The sequence below is a fragment of the Monodon monoceros genome, unplaced genomic scaffold (assembly GCF_005190385.1).
Source record: "Monodon monoceros isolate NGI ecotype Baffin Bay Population unplaced genomic scaffold, NGI_Narwhal_1 Super_Scaffold_6, whole genome shotgun sequence".
NCBI lineage: Eukaryota > Metazoa > Chordata > Mammalia > Artiodactyla > Monodontidae > Monodon > Monodon monoceros.
This window is the reverse complement of record NW_021703783.1, coordinates 16319589-16332663: the sequence shown is the minus strand read 5'-3', so window position 1 is coordinate 16332663 and position 13075 is coordinate 16319589. Positions and strand designations below refer to the sequence as shown.

At 36.5% G+C, this 13075-nt stretch overlaps 1 protein-coding gene across 1 annotated transcript in view; it reads right to left on the bottom strand.

The window, feature by feature from the left end:
• LOC114885180 (solute carrier organic anion transporter family member 1B3-like) overlaps positions 1-2392 on the bottom strand; it is a 59446-nt gene extending 57054 nt beyond the window's left edge. The window contains exon 1 of the mRNA XM_029204689.1: positions 2333-2392. The gene's annotated coding sequence lies outside the window, so the exon portion shown is untranslated. The remainder of the gene's footprint in view (positions 1-2332) is intronic.
• Positions 2393-13075: the final 10683 nt, after the last annotated feature.

Sequence of the window (13075 nt, the reverse complement as noted above, 5' to 3'; positions counted from 1 at the left end):
CAAGAAAGCAGAGCCATATCTTATATCTTGTCCAACCTCAGCTGAGAACATTCATGTGGGAGAACTCAAAATTTTTTGCCACTCTGCAGGTATGTGCATGACCATGAAAGAGCAGCAGTATTGATTTGAGGGTTACAAATCCATTTTAGTGAGTAGGAAAATTCACAAATACAGAATCCACAAATGATGAGGATCAACTGTATATTCTATTCATTAATTCATGCAACAAGAAATTATATATATATAAAGTCCATCAATATACATAATGCATATTAAATGGCTAATGTACAAATACAGAAATGATAAATATCTGAAGATATTATCACTTGCGTGTACATGAATGTATATAAACATACACGTGAATGCAGAAACCCACACCCATGTACACCTAAGTGAATCCTAGTTATTCTATACTTCTGGCATGTGGTCCATATATACCTGGACCTGTTCAGTTACTGAGTGAAGTGGAGTGAGGAAGGAATCAGTAGTTCAGTCCCAAGGTCACAGGCAGCCTTTTGATAAATTTTATGTCATTTTTACATGAACACCTCTTTCTGTATCTTTGTTCAGGACTTAAATGTTAGGAAAGCATTTTTACCACTTAATCCTCTGAATTATTTGAAAGGTGGATAGTCACCCTTTAGCTTTAGTTTTTTGTTTGTTTGGTTGGTTTGGCTACTCAACAAACATTCCTGAATGCTATGATCTCACCACTCCTATCTTTGTTGATTGCAATTGATTAAATTATTGTCCTGTCTCCCAGCCTTCTCCCTTTCCTATGCATATCATTTCCATCCTTAGAATCTTTCAGAGGTCTCTTGTACCACACAAAATAAAACTCACGTATAGTATTTGATATTCTTCCTGAACTAAAACCAGCCTTTGTTTTTAGTCTCAATACACCCATAAACACTTTCCACCCTATGGAACCACTGTCCCCAGAAGAAAGGTCTCTGCTCACCTGTATGTTTCTTCTTAACCTGTAATGTTCTTCTTCATCTCTTGTTTGTAATTCTGCCCCAAATCACCCCTCTTAGATATTTTCCCGTTGTCACACCCAGTTGAAATAACCTTTCCCACACTGCTGCTCCACTGGACAATATCCCTTGTAATGTAGTCATTCCTTTTCCCTGTATTTCTACTACTTTCCCAAACAGATTGCTAGTCCACACCTCTCTCCTACATATTGGGGAAAAGTATCCAGGTAAAAAGTTGGAAATGTAGGCACTTTTACCTTATTTCTGAAAAAGATTAAATTATAACAAATCACTACATAGTAATTAAAAGGTTGAGATATCAATTCAGGGTTGACTCTAAACACCATATTTTCCACATCACCATGGCATTTTAAGCCTGACTTGAAGACATTTAACAATTTTTTCTCTGGACATATTTTTTTTCTCAGAGTTCTAAACAGCTAACATGTAAATGAATTTTGGGGATGCAATAAGTTTATAACATAAACCACGATGTTCTGTAAGACAGGCATTCAGATGTAGCATTGCAACTCTTCGTTGAATAATAGTACAGTCCAGTTCTGCTCCCTTTTGATTGGGGTGGAGCAGAGGGAAGAATCTCACCAGCCTCTGCTTATCTGTGCAAACTTTTCCTATTTGAGTGATCATAGAAAAGCAGTGCAATCCAAGTGATCTACCATGTACAATACCTGTGGTACTAAGGAGGGAAAAAGGGAAAACAGCATTTACTAACTTCTTAAACCTTTTATGGGTCTGTAAATAATTTAATACTTTTTAATTAAATAATATTAATAATAATTATAAGGGTAGCCACCTTCCTGAGTTGGAGAAGGGAACTAATATTTTTGAGTCCTTAGTTTGTGCCAGGAACTGTGCTGAGGCAAAAGTTTTTTCTCATTTAATCAGAGATAAAATCATCTAGAAAACCTCTTCTTTTGACCTCCCCTTGAGTCAAATTTGAGTTGAAACAAGGAAAGTTGAGGTGAGTAAGTGGCTATGAGGCATATCCCATTTCTTGATGTTTGCCAACTAACTCTCCAACCCACATTATTTTTTCAGACTTGAAGTTCCACTTGAATAGAAAGTAATAGGAATGGGATTTCAGTCTTTATTTTTAAATTATAAATGTCTGATTTTCTGTATTTTATTTTTAAAAACATCAACCTGAGGCTCAGCGACCTCTAGAAGGGATAGTTAATAAGTTTTAAAGGTTTAGAACATAAGGGTGTAGAAGACACATAACATAAAATATGTAATATTTATCATGTCCATCAAAACAATTTTTCCCCTTGAAATTTCTGGAAGTTTCTCACATACAGGAAACATTGAAATTCGAGAATCTCAAAGGTTCTTACCTGGACTTAGGATCCTACAGCAATGGCCACAGGTCCATCCCTTTATCTGTTGTTATAGTCTCTTGTTAAATAGTTGGCTCGTTATTTTTTTTACAGTCCAATGATGATTAACTACCTTCTTAGGTCATTGTCCCAGGCAAACAGAAGAAAATTAACTACTTATCCTAAGAATCTCCTCTGCATGCCTGTAGTTTAAAGATTATGTTAATAATTTCTCATAATTTACAAATTACTTGTATGTAAAAGTTCAAAAATTAAGCTTTACTTCTGAGAATAATTTACATTTGCTTACTCAATTAAGTTGTTTGCATATTTTTCTTTAAAAATACAAATACAACAGATTATCCAAAGCGATAAAACAATTCCACATAGAAAAGACTACAAGGCAATTTAAAAAATTTGTCTACACAAGGACCTACTATACTATACTGTACTATATAGTACAGGGAACTCTGCTCAGTGTTATGTGGCAATCTGGTTTGGAGGGGAGTCTGGGGGAGAATGGATACATGTATATGTGTGGCTGAGTCGCTTTGCTGTGCTCCTGAAACTGTTACAACGTTGTTAATTGATATACTCCAATATAACATAAAAAGTTTAAAAATAAATAAATAAAATAAAAATGGGGAAAAAATTTGAAAAATAAAAATCTGTCTACAGGTTCCTTTAGCATTCAAAAAATCAAATATACTCTTTTGTTTGATATTTGGGTGCAATTCTAAAATGATGTGTCTGGATACTGGATGTCCCATATGGAATAGTAAAGTGCCAATTCATTACAAGGCAGGTCTTCTAAGTGACAACATTTTTAAAGATGATGAAAGTCAAGACTACTTTGCATAATAGATGTCTTATATCAAGGTATACAGAAAGTAGGTCACATTATTTCTTTCTATTCACTTGGTTTTTAGAGACAGGGAGACCTTGACACAATTGAACATTTTCTTGGGGTTCTTGAAGTTTCATGCCTCATTTGTTCATTCAGCAACTCAAATGTTTTTGAATCCCTGCTATACCTCTCTACCTCAGATACTGGGCTCTGTTCTGGAGGTGTACTAATGCAAATAAAATTCATACCCTTCTTCTCTCACATGAATAAATAATATATATTATATATGTTTTATACATATATGTTAGTTATTCATTATAATTATATATAGTATATATAATATATGTGTATGTAGAGAGAGATGTGTGTGTATATATATATGGCTATCATATATAGATAGCAATGTGAATGTATATACATGTACATAGATATGCACATACACATATGAATATACATACGCACATACATATATAGCAATGTGAAGATGCATATGTGAAAACACAGTTACCCCTTATCACCCCTGCAGGACAATCTTTGATACAGCTGCAACAATAGTTATTTAAGTCCTATATCTCAGTTATTTGATAAATTGGTTTGAGCCTTGGAACTGTTGGAATCATGGGAAGAATCAGAGACTGTGGAGGGGAAACGTTAGGAAATATTAAATTTCTCAATTAAAGGGAACTGAGGAATGAAGACCTGGGCCTGGGAAGGTTAGGATCCAGTCATCTATCGCAGACTGGGGCCCACACTCAGGAGATTCTGATTCAGTTGACCAAAGATTATGATGTTTTAATAAGCACTTCAGTGAACTTTTATGTTATGCCAGATTTTGAGAACAACTGTAGCAGAGCTAGAGAACATTTTCAGTTGATTTTGTGAACTTCCTTTTCATTCAGAGTAGGGATATAGTCTAGGGGTTCCAATGCTACTGATTTTCTCTTTAAATTTCTGTTCTACCCAAGTCACATCACTTTGTTTTGAGACAGCTGTGTTGAAAGAATGAAGGTAAAACAGTACAAATTAGTAGACCCTTTTTAATCCCTAAACTAAAGCTTTCTGTTGAAATTCTGGAGTGTTTCCAGAGATCAAAGAGCATTTGCTCTTTTTCTTACATGACTGTTTTAAGGACTTGAACTGTTCTTCTTGTGTGACTTGTGGAAGAATATAGGTGGTCAGGAAAGACGTTGCAACAGTTCTTTCAAGATCAATATTATGCTAACATCCATGAGTCAATAGAATTGCAAAATTTGCTAAAAATAATCTTATTGGTATTTACTTCAGAGATAATCATCCCAGTTCTGATGATATATGGTCTTTGAAATCTGATAGATTTTGATGCCAATTTGTCTCTGCTACTTGCTAGCAGTATGAACCTAAGTAGGTTATCTAAACTTTTCTGAACAGGAATATCCGTATCTGTAAAGTAGGAAGATAATACTTGGGGTAAGGATTAAATAATGTGTGCAAAGTGCTTTGCATAGTACCTGACAAATTACAGATTTGATACCTAATAAGATTCAGTGTATGACATTAGTGTATTATAAATACTCAAATCAATTAATTCATATGAAATGAGTAAGAATAAAATCTCCATGACAGGTACCCAGCAGTTTTTATATCCAGAGTACTCAGAGGGGTACGCAGGCATTCTTGAAGAGGGAGACTTTAGGCTCAAGGACAACCTGCAGCTGTCTCCTGCCATACTTCTCTTAGTAATGGTCAAGAGGCAGCCCCGTAACACATTGTAAATCAACTCTACCCTGATAAAGTTAACTTTAAAAAAAAAGAGGCAGCTCTGGGAGGCTGCAGATGACTCCTGGAAAGAACCTCACATCTTTCTACCCACTAGAGCCCTGGCATCATCATGATTGATCTTATTGTGGCCATCATTTCTCTTGTGTTGGTCACCACCATGAGAAGTGAGGGATTCCCTGATCACTCTCTTCAGCTCCTGTCTAATCCCCATATGGCTCTGCACCCTCCTGTATTTGCCCTCATCTCCTATCCCTCTCCCAATCCTGAACTGAGATACTTCTCTTGAGATGTTTGGAACTCATGGTTAATCACAAGTAGAATTCCCTCTACCTTTAGCCTCTTCCCTGACACATTTTGCTTCACCTTCTTGCTTTAACTTAAACCTGGCCCTTCCCTGATGACATTGCCTTTCAAAGCTCCTGTGATCAATGGGGGCTACATTGTTCTCCATTTTGCTCCATACCAGATGCCTTGGTCTCCAATTTCCCTTACTGCGCTACTTCCTTTCTGTTTTCACACCCTCTTCTCTCAGAATCCATCGTTATGAGTCTCATATCTAAAGACTCTATCACTTCGTCTTGGTGGAATCATCTACCAGTCCTTGAGTCACTCCTACTTCTTCCATGAGTTTTAGCTCTTGATTCAAAGCCAATCTTTCAAAATATTCCTGCTGTAATAATTATCAGTAATTTTAATGACTATGAAGAGAATACTTCTAATTCCCTGACTTCTTAGCTTTTCAACTTTCTCTTCTTCGACAGTCTTGCTTCTACTCACTCCAATGGATATATCCTAGACTTTGTCACATCAAAACTGTGACTTCTCCATAATACAAGTTTCAAGAATTGGAGTTCCACTATCTATCTTGCCAGCTCACACACTGTAGTACCCCGGATGCTTCCACTGACCAGGATCTATGTGACCATTGATTGATTTTACCAGAGGTTTCACTGTGCCTTATTTCACGTTGTCATTTCCCTCCATATCTGGGTTAAATTTAATGGTCATGGTAATCACTTTCTTCCATATATCTTCAAGTCATCTGTGACCCTGGCATCATTTTAATTGCTTGACAAAACACAACCTGGATTAAATACAACTCTCAGACTACTCTGTCCATTCATCCATGCTGCTGAACGTGATTGAAGAAAAACCCTCAGCCGTGTTGACTTTAAATTTAGGATCATGAAGTTCAAATGGGTCTTTCTTGGGCTTAGGTATCGTGTTGCATTTTCCCAATCCATGTCGTCTTGCTTTCTCAGTAACTATCTTTTGCTTTCATCTCTCTCCTCAGAACTCTAACACATCTTTTCCTATCTCCACCTTCCAGAGAAATGTTCCCCTCAGCATATAATCATGCCATCACTCTCCCATCTTCAAAAATCCCTCTTTTGATCCCATTCCCTTTCCTGGTATTAACATTATTTCTGTGCTATTTTTACATTAAAAAAAATCTTCTCGAAATGCTTATGTATAATTAGTGTTTTCCATACCTTTCCTCATATTCTCCCTTGCGGACACTTCAATCAAGTTTTGCCCCCAACTCCTCACTCAAACTACTCTTGCCTAAGTCATGAATTACCTAAATGCCACATGTAATGGTCTTCAGCTGACTTGACCTATTAGCAGCATTTTTTCAGAGCTGATTACTTTCTACTCAGCACACCATCTTTTATGGTTTTCCTCTTAACTTACTACAATACAATTTAATGCAAATACAATTTGATGTTTTGACATATGTATTCACTGATGAGACCAAAATAATGAACATAAAAGTCACTCCCAGGAGTTTTCTCCTGCCTTCTCTACTATTCCCCATCCTAGACCAAGCCATTGATCTGTTTCCAGCACTATGGATTAATTTACATTTTGTAGAATTTTATACTAATGTAATCAAATTGTACATACTGCTTTTTGTCTGACTTCTTTAATTCAAAATAATTATTTTGAAATTCAATCATGTTGTGTATATCAATAGTTTCATTTCTTTCTATGCTGGTTAGTATTCCAAATATGAATATGTCACAATCTATTTACCTGTTTATAGAAATTTAAGTTGCTTTCAGTTTTGGTCTACTACAAATAAAAGTCTTACGGGGCTTCCCTGGTGGCGCAGTGGTTGAGAGTCCGCCTGCTGATGCAGGGGACGCGGGTTCATGCCCCAGTCCGGGAAGATCCCACATGCTGCGGAGCAGCTGGGCCCGTGAGCCATGGCCGCTGAGCCTGCGCGTCCGGAGCCTGTGCTCCGCAACGGGAGAGGCCACAACAGTGAGAGGCCTGCGTACCGCAAAAAAAAAAAAAGTCTTATGAACATTGGTTTATAAGTACTTTTGTGTACATATGCTTTCATTTCCCTTAAAAAATACCTGGTAGTGGAATGCCTGGCTTACACAGGAGGCGTGTGTTTAAGTTTTTAAGAAATTGCTAAACTGTTTTCTAACATAGTTGTATCATTTTACATTCGCATCAATAGTGTATGAGTTTCAGTTCCTCCACATCCTCACCAACAATTGGTATAAACAGTCTTTTTAATTTTAGTCCTTTTAGTAGATGTGTAGTGGTATCTAATTGTGGTTTTAATTTGCATTTCCCTAATAACAAATGATGCTGAGCATCTTGTCATGTGCTTATTTGTTGTCCATCTCCCTAAATATAATTTTCATTTTGAGTTGTTTTTCCTTGTGAAATGTCTGCTCATATCCTTTGCCCAGTTTTTACTGGAATGTTTGTCCTCATTATTGAATGGTAAGGGTTTTTTAGATGTCTTCAAACAGGCCTTTCTTGGATAAATGTTTGCAAACATTTTCAAGAGCAAAAGTTTAAAATTTTGATAGAGTCTAATTTCTTTTTTCTTTACCGTTTGTGCTTTTTGTGTTCTATGTGAGAAATCTTTACCAAAATCAAGGTCAATGAGATTTTCACATTTTGTTCTAGAGGTTTTATATTTTTAGCTATTACATTTAGGTCTATATTCTAGTTTGAATTAATTTTAGTATAAGGTGTGAGGCAAAGTCAAGGTTCATTAATTTGTCCATTGTTATCTAATTTATTTAGCATTGTTTGTTAAAAAGATTATTCTTTCCCTATTAACTTGACTTAGAATCTTTGTAAACTATCAGTGAAACATAAATGTGTTGGTCTATTTCCAGACTCCTTATTCTATTCCATTGATCAATATGTCTATCTATACATCAATACCATAGTATCTTGATTATTATAGCTTCAAAAAAGTCTTGAAATGAGAAGTGTTAAGTCTTCCTACTTTGTTCTTCTTTTTCAAGGACGTTGTGGCTATTTTAGGTCCTTGGCACTTCCATGTAAATTTTTTGATCTGCTTGTCAATTTCTGAAAAAAACCTCTGCTGGAATTTTGGTCAGGATTGCAGTCACTGTATAGATCAGTTTTGGTATAATTGGCATCTTAGCAATATTGAAACATATAATTCATGAACATGGTATATCTCTCTTTTGTTTAAGTCTTGTTTAATTTCTCTCAGCACAGTTTGTAGTTTTCAGTGTACAAGTCTTTCATATCTTTTGTCAAATTTCTTAAGCATTTCATATTTTTATACTATTATTGTTTTATTTTAATTTCAATTTCTGACTGTTCAGTGCCAGTATATAGAAATAAAATTGATTTCTGTATATTGGACTTGTGTCCTGCAATCCTGCTAAACTCACTTTGTAGTTCTAGTGGATTTTTAAAAATACGTTTCTTAGGATTTTTAATATATGTTACCATGTTCTGTGCAAATAAAGACACTTGTACTTCTTTCTTCCTTTCCAATTTGGATGTTTTCCACCCCTGCCTTAGTGTACTGACTAAGACTTCCAGTGCCCTCTCTGGGCTCTCATATCACAAAATAAAAGTGGTGAGAGCAGGCATCCTTGCTTTGTTCCCAATGTTAGGGAATAGAATTTTCAGTATTTCACAATTAGGCATGTTGCTACCTGTACGTTTTTGTAGATGTAGGTTAAAAAACTTTCCTGCTATTTATATTTTCTCTGAGTTTTTTTCCATCATTAACAAATGACTTAACATTCAAGAGTCAATCAAGGTAATTCACTGCATCAGTAGGATAAAGAGAAAAAAATCCTTAAACTTATATCATCTCAAAAGATGAAGAAAAAGCATTTGATGAAATTCTTCATTCACTTATGATAAAAACACTTATCAAACTATGACTAGAACTTCCTTAAAGTAATATAGAGTTTCTACCAGAATACCTATATAATTATCATACTTCATTATATTTTTATTGGACATCAAGGTATTGATGGATAAGGAGAAAATAGAGGGTCCAATAAATTGGAAGTCCAATGAGTTAGGAGAAAGGGTATTTGAGAGAAATTGAGGGAATGAGATGAAGGAAAAAAGTGGAAATTTAAATACAGTATTTTGGAGCAGTTCCAGGTGATGACAAATACCAGAATATGGCTACAGGATGGGGTGACTGCAGTTGAATAGAGGTGTGCATTTTCCCACTGCTCAAAAAGGCATAGAAATCCTACTCAAGGCTGTCTGTGTTGAGCCTTCAGGGCAGTGTTGTACAAATACACCTTCTGTGATGATGAAAATGTTCTATAAGTGCATTCTCAAATGCAGTAGCAAGTAGCTACACATGGCTATTAGAAACTGAATTTTTAACTTTATTTAATTCAGATTTAAGTCACCACATATATTTAGTGGCTACCTTATTGGATAGCATAACTTCAGGGTGTCAGTCTGTACCCTGGTGGAGCAGAAGAAGAATGGCCTTTTCCCAAGACTGTCACAAAATCTCACTTAAACAATTCCTAAGGCTTTTACCTTGAACCTAACTCTTTCCAAGGACCAAAATATCAAATCATTAGGCTGTTAAGACACAGAGGGGATAGGAAATGCTCTATTACTTCTATTTTCATATATGATTTCCTTCTTTCTCCTCTATTTTCTCCCTTCAATTTCCTGCTGTCTCTCAGGATCAAGGATCAAGCACAATGTCAGATATTATGATCGCTCAATATATGGTAGCTATTATAATAGACTTTTCTAATTATAAACAATACCATAATGAACATCTTTTAATGTAAATATTTGAAAACATCTATGATTACTTCTATGGTGTACTATTCTAGCACCAAAATTACTGATTCAAAGAGTGTAAGCTTTTAAAAACTCACTTTTCAAATAGCTTTCCAGAAGGATTCGATCAGTAACAGTCCCTCCATATATATTGCACTTCTCAATTTATATCTGTCATATCTTTTTTCAATCTTAGATTATTAGTTGCAAAATGGAAACTCACTGTTGTTTCATTTTTCACTTATTTGATTATAGAACATATTTATGCTAATTCCATAAGACCTTATGATAAAGTCCTCTAATATATTTCATATGACCCAGGTATTATTTCCTTCATCTCTTTCTAGTTATCTTTGGCTCAAACTTAGAATAATATTTTTTCATCCTCAAATGGCAAAAATGTGTGTCCTCTTGAACAGCACCAGTATAGCATTTGGTTTTCTGTAATAGGAATCCTGATTAGCCCTATTTTCTGGTATATTCTTAATACTACAGGCCACACAATAAACATTTGTTTTCTGGAAATTCTAACTTTACTGGATAATTCTCAAGTTATTTGCTCTCACATGATATAACAAAGACCAGTCACAATCCCCAACATTGTCTTTGGAGCAAAAGAATTACAGAATTCTCCTGTTCTCAACTACTGCTAATCAAGAAGCCCGTGAAATTCCAGTTATGACCTGACTTCCTTGAATCATCTTGTCCATTTTCCTGAGGCTTCTCTAAGTGTGTCGTGTCCCATGGACTTCATGGCTTCAGGTGTTCTCTTGGATATCTGTAGCTGCCTAACAATTTTCATAACACAACACACTGGCTAGTTTAATCAATCATTCCATAAGCGAGGACTAGAAGAGCTGGTAGGTTTGGGAGTAAAGAAGTCCCAAGTAGATGGGAGCTGACGTTATGGCTACAAATCAGAAGCACATACCAAGACCCAAGTGGAAATTACCTGTATAGTACTGATGATTGTGAAATTCTTCAGCCAGTAGGTGGAAGCAGACTCCTGTCTGTAAAGAGGGAAACTATAAACAGCTCACATATCTGAGTAGTTATTTAGCACTTTGCAGTGAAAGCAGCTTTCATTCTCCAGGAATCTGCTCTCTCTTGGGCAATATTTATGCAGCCACTAATCCCTATTCAAAGGAGATTAGGAGCCTTCACAAGTTTAACCCATTCCTAGGATATTACAATATTTTCTATGCAACTTCAGGTTAGGTGAAGTAAACATAACAAAAGACTAAAACATCATCTGAGTAGGTTTTTAATGCTAATAAGTTAATCATTTACCTGGTAAATGAATTCTATCCTTACCTCCTTCTCCTAAAAGGACAGTGCTATTTGACTTAGGGTCTGGAAGGCAGGATTGGACTAGGAAGGGCAAATGCACAGAGAAGGAGGTAAGTGGGAGGGCAAATGTGATTTAGTAATGGGGGTGATGTTGATAACTATCAGGGTTCTTGGCCTTCCCCAAGCAATAGAAATTGTTAAGAGGCCAGACAAGAAATTCAGGCAAGGTTCTATTGGGGCTTCTGCAGTGTCCGGGTGAGTAAAAAACAAGTAACAGTTTCCCTTGCTCACTCCCCTAGAGGGGAGAGCTGGTTCATTACATGGGGTGAGGGTAGGGGTGTGTCAGGTTGAAGGGGGCTGCTTAGGTGGTTTGCCCACCCCTTTGGTGATGTTCTGTGCAGGGCGCATGGGAAGTACCCTGCTTTTGCTCCTGGCTCTTCAGAAGTGGCAGTTGGTTGTTTTCGGTCTTTTTGTATCTTGCTGTCCATAATTTACCCCAACTGTGAATTCACACAGTTTTTAGTCCCTTATAGTTTCTTTGCATTCTGTTGTTTGAGGAGACTTTTGTCCGGGTGGAAGCACTGCAGCAAAGGGTCCCAGGTCCCAGGTCCCAGCCTGTCTCAGTGAGCTCCATGAGGGCAGGGATATATCTACAATGTTTGCTTCAAAGGCTAAGATACAGTTCCAGATACCTAGTGGATACCCGTTAAATATTTGTTAATAAAATTGTGAATAATTAAATAGACGTTTGAATGGCGTCTCTTCTCAGGATTTGATAGCTCAGCAGTATCCCTTGTAAAATGTATGTAATAAGAAGTTGAAGGGCAATGGAGAACGATGATGTGGGAGGCTGAAGAATGATCTCAGAAGATATCCACATCTTAATCCCTGGACCCTGTGAATGTTAATTTATATGGCAAAAGTCATTTTACAAATATAATTAAGGATCTTAATGTGAGGAGAGTATCCTGGATAATCTGGATGGGTCCTAAATGTAATCAAAAGTGTCATTTAAGAGGCAGGTAGAGGGAGATTTGAACATGGAGGAAAAAGGTCATGAGTCAAGGAATACAAGAGGTCACTAGGACCTGAAAAAGCAAGGAAACAGATTCTCTCTCCTCTGAGATTCCAGAAGAAACCAGCCCTGCTGACACCTTGACATCAGCCCAGTGAAACTAATTTCAGACTTGTGACTTCAGAGCTGTAAGAAAACACATTTGTGTTGTGTTAAATCATTAAGTTTGTGATACTTTGTATTACAGTAATAGGAAAATAATACAGGTGGTAACCGTCATCTTCATCCCTCATCTCTCTTCCTCCGCTGGCCTCCAAGGTTGGATATAACCAATGGAATATAAAGTCAAGGCCATCTAGTCAACATGATCTGTCCTAGAAGGAAAGACACAGACAGTGGGATAGGCAATGTCAGAGAAGAAACTCTGATATTGGAGTCCCAGCCAGGTCAGCCTCAGGGTAAAGGAGTAGAGTCCTTTAACACATAACTAAATTTTGGAACACGATTACAAATACATTAGTAACTTAAAGGCTGGGGAAAGTCAACTTTATTTCCATATGTTGAGAAATATAGGCTTGAGCTGATCTCTGATTATTTGTGTCATCTTTATACATTAGGAACTTTTACATCAGTCTTGGGATTATGGAAAGTAGCTGAATACTGGAGACTGAATACAACCTACTAGTGCTGAAGACTCAACTCATTCAACTGACACAAGTTTATTGAGTAGTACTAATATGCTAACCAATGTATGCAGAGCTGGGCATCGACACAAACAAATAAGTTA